The following is an 8,944-nucleotide window of genomic DNA, read 5'->3' as shown; positions in this document are numbered from 1 at the left end:
CCCGCCGCCAGGCAGCTCCGCACGTGGGCTGCCGCCGCTCTAAGCCGCTGGGGAGCGGCCGGCGGAGCCTGGTGCTGCCGCGGCCGCTGGGGGCATGGTGACCGCTGTCCTCTGCTCGGGAGCCCGCGGCGCTGCGGGGCCGGGCCGGGCCATTGTGACTCGACCGAGGCGTCAGCTGGGGGCAGCTCTGCCCACGGGCTCCTGGCCTCCCTGCGCCCAAAAGGGAGAGCAGGGCTGGGGAGTCAGCGCACGCCGCTTCCCAGGGACAGAGCCCGGCCTAGGAGGTGAATCCCTCTCTCCCCTTTCCCGAGCCGGCTCGCTTCCCCCCGGGGCTCCAAAGGGAATAGACTTTGATGGGGACAGGGGCCATTATCAGGGGCTGTTGTGAATATGAAGGTCCTAATCCCCTGAGTTACTTTGTCTGGGCAGAGCCTGGCATCTGCGCAGGGTCCCCGGGACTCCAGCCGGGCTCTAGCCACCCCAGCTCTTGCCAATGTATCCACAGTTATTGATATTTCAAGTTTTTCCTAAAGCCCCAGCTCCTGGAGTTCCGTGAATCTCTGCTTTCATTCCTCAAAGTAAGCTGCTTTTTGCCCTCACAGTTGCAGAGAAAAAGCCTGAAAAATTGACCAGTGTGCACCTTAAAGGCCCAGAAAGTGGAAGGGACATAAAAAGTACCCAGTTTTTTTAAATATATATATATATGGTGGGTTTTAAGCCAACCAAATTATTGGTGAGGAGCTGACTTTCCTGGGTGGATGTAGGGGTCTGCCTGTTTGGACCAGCTTGAAGGAAGGGACCCTGTCTACATTCCAAGTATTGTTTAGGAGAAAACAAGAGAACCAAACACCTAATGAAAGAACCTGGCTCCCCTTCCAAACTACAGTGCTAGAAGAAGCTACAAAGAGTCGGGTGGCACCTTATAGACTAACAGATGTATTGGAGCATGAGCTTTCGTGGGTATTCAACACTTCGTCAGACACATGTGCTAGAAGAGTTCACTTTCTTCCAATGCACAATGACCAGGCAGGAACAGCACAGCATTACAATGCTTTACAGTCCTATAAGGATTGTTTGTAAGAATAGAGAACCATTGGCAGTAATATCACTGCACTGCTCAGCACAAAACTCTTCACTTGTGTAGCTGTGTGGAGCTGCCCTGCTGATTACAGACTTTTTTTTTTTTTTTTTAAGGAAAATGCATTTTTTACTGAGTGAATAATTCTGGGTGAATGATTCCCCCCCAACCCCATATTGATCTTTTCTTGAAGCATCCCTGAGCTGAGGAAAGGGGTCTTTCAGATGTTATCAGTGATGAACCAGATTTGAATTGAAGTAATAACAGGTTTCAGAGTAGCAGCTGTGTTAGTCTGTATCCGCAGAAAGAACAGGAGTACTTGTGGCACCTTAGAGACTAACGAATTTATTTGCGCATAAGCTTTCGTGGACTACAGCCCACTTCTTCGGATGCATAGAATGGAACACACAGAAAGAAAATATTTATACATACAGAGAACATGAAAAGGTGGAAGTACGCATACCAATTGTAAGAGGCCAATCAATTGAGATGAGCTATCATCAGCAGGAGAGAGAAAAAAACCTTTGAAGTGATAATCGAGATGACCCATAGAAGGTGTGAGGATATTTGAACATATTTTAACATGAGGAAATAGATTCAATTAGTGTAATGACCCAACCATTCCCAGTCTCTGTTCAAACCTAAGTTAATTGTATCTAATTTGCATATTAATTCAAGTTCAGCAGTCTCTCTTTGGAGTCTGTTTTTGAAGTTTTTTTGTTGCAAAATTGCCACCTTCAGGTCTATTACTGAGTGGTTAGAGAGATTGAAGTGTTCTCCCACTGGTTTTTGAATGTTATGATTCCTGTCAGATTTGTGTCCATTTATTCTTTTGCGTAGAGACTGTCCGGTTTGGCCAATGTATATGGCAGAGGGGCATTGCTGGCACATGATGGCATATATCACGTTGGTAGATGTGCAGGTGAACGAGCCCCTGATGGCGTGGCTGATGTGATTAGGTCCTATGATGGTGTCACTTGAATAGATATGTGCCAACTCATCGATGCCAACTCTGTCCACATATCTATTCAAGTGACACCAGCTATTTACTTTCATAAGAATAGAGAATTCAACAAAATCACTCAAGAATATACATATCAGAAACATATTATTATTAAATGACTAATTCATCCTGTGATAAAAAATAATACTTTGCAAAATTATAACAGACCCTATTTTATGCCTGACTAGTTAATAATCATTAACACTGCATGAAAGTGAAAATCTTCTTTGTGTAAAAAATTCGCTGTGAAAACAAGTCATTTTTCCAAATTTTGATATACTTTTGGCCAGTGCCAGACTGTGTTAATTTCCAGTGTTTTCATGGAAGTTCTCGTTCATTATTCAAAATTCAGGCACATTAAGAAATTGTTATTTAATACAAAAAGAACAGGAGTACTTGTGGCACCTTAGAGACTAACAAATTTATTAGAGCATAAGCTTTCGTGGACTACAGCCCACTTCTTCGGATGCATACAGAGTGGAATAAATATTGGGGAGATATATATACACACATACAGAGAGCATAAACAGGTGGGAGTTGTCTTACCAACTCTGAGAGGCCAATTAAGTAAGGAAAAAAACAAAAAACTTTTGAAGTGATAATCAAGATAGCCCAGTACAGACAGTTTGATAAGAAGTGTGAGGATACTTACAAGGGGAGATAGATTCAATGTTTGTAATGGCTCAGCCATTCCCAGTCCTTATTCAATCCTGAGTTGATTGTGTCTAGTTTGCATATCAATTCCAGCTCAGCAGTCTCTCGTTGGAGTCTGTTTTTGAAGTTTTTCTGTTGTAATATAGCCACCCGCAGGTCTGTCATTGAATGACCAGACAGGTTAAAGTGTTCTCCCACTGGTTTTTGAGTATTATGATTCCTGATGTCAGATTTGTGTCCATTAATTCTTTTGCGGAGAGACTGTCCGGTTATTTATTCCACTCTGTATGCATCCGAAGAAGTGGGCTGTAGTCCACGAAAGCTTATGCTCTAATAAATTTGTTAGTCTCTAAGGTGCCACAAGTACTCCTGTTCTTTTTGCGGATACAGACTAACACGGCTGCTACTCTGAAATCTGTCATTATTTAATACAGATATGAATACTTAGCATACCATTCTGATGCCTTGACATCATCAAAGCACTATATTATCTATCTCCATTAACAAGTCTATATAATTGTATGTATATATTAAGTAATCTGTACATTAATGTTTATTAACTTATACTGTTCACTTGAATTTTAAAAAAGTCACTTAAGCCAATGTTCCTAGGATTTGACCTTAGCTTATAATCCCTTGTAAATTTCAAATTTCTTTGTTTTGCTTAAGTATCAGAGGGGTAGCCGTGTTAGTCTGGATCTGTAAAAGCAGCAAAGAGTCCTGTGGCACCTTATAGACTCACAGACGTATTGGAGCATGAGCGTTCGTGGGTGAATACCCGCTTCGTCGGATGCATGTAGTGGAAATATCCAGAGGCAGGTATAAATATGCAAGCAAGCAAATATGCCTGACTCACTCTTGCTTGCATTTTTATACCTGCCTCTGGATATTTCCACTACATGCATCCGACGAAGCGGGTATTCACCCACGAACGCTCATGCTCCAATACGTCTGTGAGTCTATAAGGTGCCACAGGACTCTTTGCTGCTTTGTTTTGCTTGTTACTCATATTTATAGATTTGATGTCACAACTATGAAATATGACATTGATAATGCTGCCACAGCCTCAACAATCACTTTGTTCTTTGGCTGTCTGTGAGCTACAGCCTCAACCTCTTATAGCTAAATCTGAGAAGAGAGGGACTACACCTCTGCAGGGGTGGATTACATATTTTATTTACACAAGCTCCTCACCAGGTAGCAAAGTTTCTTGTCACTTCATTGCATGAATATCTCACTTCATGCAATAAGAGGTATTTCATAGAAGTCTTGTGTTCCTGAGTTACGGAACCTGCCACAGGTATTGTGCTTTAAGATATGACACAAACATACACCTGCCTTTTCTACAATAACTCATTGAGGAAATAGACCAAACTTTTGTATGGAATCTGGCATGTCCCTGTCATGGCAGATGTTTGGCAAATTGGGAGTGCTAGTGACATCACTGGCTACAAGAATGCCAAATGAAAACTCATATATCTACTGTGTTGTTTCTGGCAGCCTAAATCATTTGTTTCCTAGTAGCATTGATTTCTGACTAACAATCAGGAACTTGGTGGCATGCTGCGTGTGTGGAATGTGTGTGCTGTTTCTGTTGGAATTCTAAATATCTCAGTTGACAGCTGTGGTGCTCACAAATAGACCTGCTTTAAAAGGATAATGTCATTATGTAAGGATAGATGCGGTTCGTAATATACGATGGGATGGATAGGTGGAGGCCATACAGGGGTTCCTTCAGATAGGCACCTAAATGCAAATGTCCATCCACTCAGAAGGAAGTGCTAAGCATCTGTAGCTCCCATGTTAAAATCAGACTGTTTTTATGTAGGTGCCTAATTTTAAACATTTGAATGTGTTTGTGTAAAGCACTGCCCTCCACTGGAGGAAATGTGCCAGGCCATTGTCTGCTGGCCCCCTTATTGCCTGGGTTAGTGGAACTGTTCCTTCAAATTACAAGGCTGGCATCACAACCCGCATTTCGGCTGCTGGTTTTTTTTTTTTTAAGCACAAAAGAAGCTATTCCTATAGCAGATAATGGACATAACAGGCGTCAGGTGTGCTCCTAGAGACAGTGAACAACTTTTAACTGCTGGACAAAGAAAAATAATTACTAGTAGAAAGTCGACAGCTTGACAGCCGCAGAATGCAGTTGTCAATCAGCAGTGATACCGCTCCCAAGCCCCTGTGAAGCTCAGAGAAAACTTGATGGACAGGTTCTAAACTGAAAGAGGTTTCCAGAGAGCCAGAGTTTTCCTTCCTCAGCTTTGTGCTTTTCTTCGTTATCAGTGTCTAACTCTCTCTCTGCTACTCTTGGCTTAGTATTTACTTAGTTCATAAGTCACATGTGTTTACTTTCATGCAATAAAAACAGAGAAGGAAAGAGGGGGAACACACACGCAAGTACTGTGCTTGGTCAAATATTTCCACTTCTGTTTTTAGAAACAGTGCATTTTCAACAAACTTATTTGGACAGCAAGACAGGATTTTGTTGTGAAGAAAATGACTTGGCATGAAGAAATTACAATGGTTTCCAAAGTAGCAATAATATCTTGCTTGTACCTGGCCCTTTGTTTTTGGAGAAGCGCAGAATACTTGAAGTGACGTGCCAAGCTATATACAATCCCAATATTTTGCATTGCTCACTGTCTAAGGCACAACCCGCCCACCAGCACAGTATATGGGTGGGATTTCCACAAGGCCACACTGTTGGCCTACCTGCTCCCATTGAAAAACCGTTGGAGTTAGGACAAAAGTTGAGCGCTTTAGAAAATCTCACCCTATAAATCCCAACTCTCTGTCGCCTCCTATCAGAGGCCTTCAAGCACATTTCAAACGTTCCCCAGTCCTCTTCCCCAGACCTCGCCCAGTCTAGCCTAGGGATGAGTCTGGGGTAAAGAACAAATATTTGTAGTCTGGAGCAAACTATGGGGGGGGGTGCACAACAGCCTTTATAAGACAGTTAAGTATCTCTCCTTAGTTAGCAATAAGTTCAGGGGAAGTAAAAAAGACTGGTAAAGACATACCCTTATGCTGAGAGGAATTTGTCTCTCTTTATCGCCTCCTTCCCCAACTGTTACTGGCTGTGGGCGGGGTGGGGCGGGGCGGTGGGAAGTGTAGGTGCTGCTGTGCCACCTTCCCCCTCCTGATCTCCCAGGGCCTTTGAAACTGCTGCAGTCTGGTCAAGCACCCACCGCTATCCCCCTTGGTCCCACCTCCTGCGGGGATGTATGAGTTAGCTTGGGTAGGCCTTCTACCTGCAACTGGGAAGGGAAAAGAGAGACTCAGGTTAGGGCCCTTACCTGTAAAACAACAACATATACGTACATCTATATGAATGAGACCAAGTCTGGTCATTTATCCAATCTAGGTGAAAGCATGGCACCATTGAAGCCCATTGAAATTTTGCCCTTGATTTCCTCTCTCTATCCAGCTCCTACGTGGCCCTCGTCACTGAGGTATATAAGCACCTTTTCTGAATGGGGTGCCAGTGAGTTGAATCTTACTTTAATACTAACCAATAACAACACTGGGCAGTGATGTTGATTGCGGCCATAGCTCCTTCATGGAACAGCTCTTCTCAAAAGCTTTGTGGATTTCTCTCACTCTATATTAGTCTCTTGGCTTCTCTGTTGATTAGCTCCTCTCTTCCCTCCCCCCTCCCCCCCGTTCCTTGAGTTAATTTGTCTATATACGTGTATCTGGTTAAACTGGTTTGATCAAACATTGCAAATACCAGGTGGCACTTGCCAAATGTCTTGCATATTTCACAAAGATACAGTGTTCTGTTTGCTTATAATGTACATATCTTTGCATTTACCCTACACCTGATGGAAATTAAGCTGACATTACTAGGTACTGGAGTGGGGGGGCGTTCATTTGGTTTGACTTCCAGTCATGGGAGGTACCTGGAGATTTTCTTTAAGCATCTGGAGTGCAGGAAGGGAGGGCCCTGGCAAAGAGCCAACATTGTTTTCTCCACAAACCCTCCCTTATGAAAAATGTCTCTTTACAGCATCTATCTTATTACCTGTCATACCTGCAAGCAATACTGTTCCCTTACTTTGACCTTGACTTAGGCCCAGATGGAACATCAGAATAACTTTGTGCACAAGTGGTCCCAGAGAACTCAAGGCATGGATAAAGTTAATCATAGGTGTCAAGGTTGGCCAGATCGGTTCCTCAGTTTGTCACAAATGGAAACATTTTTGAAAAGAGCTGTTAAAAAAACTGTGCATCACCCTTGCTCACCCTGAGTAGTAGCTTACTCTGAGAGGAGACCTATTGGACTTCAGGAGGATTCATCTTGGAGGAAGAGATTACTCAATATGAGTAAGAGAAGCAACAGAATCTGAGCCCTAATTTATATCTACTATGAATCCCGTCCTTTGGTTCTTTCATGCCCCACACTGAGCACAACTATAACCCATAACGCAGGAATGGTAACTATAGGAGGTTAGGTTTTATTTCCTGACTCAAAGGTCTGCAGTGAGGGGCTGAGGTCCCACTGCCAAAGGTTTCTGTTTTTCTTTCCCATTAATCAATTTTTCCAGAAAAGTACAAAAACAAAGGTCCATGATGAGAAAGACATTTACATTAATACAGCAATTAATATTACCCCCATTTTGCCATGGACATAAGATTCGTTTTTTCTCCATTTCAGTGGTGTTTGGCAGTTCTGAATACACTGTCGGGTTGGATTTCCATTTTCAGAGTATTACATTGGTACTTGTTCATTGGGAGATTAAATTCAAAACTCTGGAAAGGCTTTTACATCTATTGCTCTAATATTTTTGTAATTTATGGCAAGGTAAAAATGTGGGACAGGTGAGCTGACGGGTGGCAACATCTCCAAAATTTACTAATTTACTATAGTAATGAAATCTACATACATTTTGACCCTAGTAGCTGACTTGGAAGTACAACTGAAGATAATACTTTCATTCATCACCTCACAGCGTTGTTTTCAGAGTTAGTTAATGTTTGAAGAGTTTTTGAAGGCATAAAATGCTATGGAATTACCAAGATTTATAATTAACTGAAGTTATTATTCATTAACTCGCAATATTGTTTTGCGCCACATATAAAATATCTTGCAATGTTAGAGATTAATTCAAGGAATGATACCTATTTTTGTACTTAAGAGAAAAATTAATTATATAGCATTATTTACCCTTTCCCAAAAAACAAAAAGAATGGGGTCACATGAGGAAATCAATAGGCAGCAGGCTTAATATAAACAAGAGGAAGTACGTTTTCACACACTGCACAATTAACCTGTGGAACTCATTGCCATGGGATGTTGTGGTGGCCAAAAGTATAACTGGGTCAAAGAAAGCACTAGATAAGTTCATAGAGGATAGGTCCATCAATAGCTATTAGCCAAAATGGTCAAGGATGCGACCCCGTGCTTGGGGTGACCCTAAACCTCTGACTGCCAGGAGCTGGGAGAGGAAGACAAGGGTCAATCACTCCAATTGCCCTGTTCTGAACTCTCCTGTACACTGAAGCTCTGGTACTGGCCATTGTCAGACACAGGGTACTGAGCAAAATGGACCATTGCTCTGACCTAGCATGGCAGTTCTTATGTTCTTATAGTTGGGGTTAAATTCCATAAACTTTAACTAGCTCTTAGACTGTGATTTAGGCCCCAGTCCTATAAACTAATCTGCACAGACAGACTCTTCTGCCTAGACACAGTCCCACTGAAGGAAGGTCTTTGCACAGGCACAGGGGCCCTGCCCACCAGTATGGATCAGCTTGCAGGATCAGGCTCTTAGCTATTAGCACACCAGCTACAATCTAGCTGCCAATTTGCATTCTGGAAAATACAGGATGGAGCAAAATGATTAAACTGATTGGTTGTCCTAAGACAATTGTTATTTATTGCAGTAGCATCTAAGGACCTCAAACAGGATTAGGGTCCCATTACAAGAGGCACTCTACAAACAAGGGAGCAAATACATTCTTGGATCAAACTCCAGGATTTTTAGACTATATGTAACAGATGAATAAACAGATAAGTGGGGAGCAAAGGAGGGCCAAGGAGAAGGAAGTAACAATCGAAAGAGAAAAATCACAGACTCTAAGTACGTGCTTCTGCTACCCTGACTCAATGCGTATGCTAGTTAGAAGTACATTTACTGATGACCAAGATATTTAATCCACAGTAGCACCACACAGAAATGACTGGCTATGCATTAGTATTTATT

The sequence above is a fragment of the Malaclemys terrapin genome, chromosome 4 (genome assembly GCF_027887155.1).
Source record: "Malaclemys terrapin pileata isolate rMalTer1 chromosome 4, rMalTer1.hap1, whole genome shotgun sequence".
NCBI lineage: Eukaryota > Metazoa > Chordata > Testudines > Emydidae > Malaclemys > Malaclemys terrapin.
Note: the sequence above shows the minus strand (reverse complement) of the source record.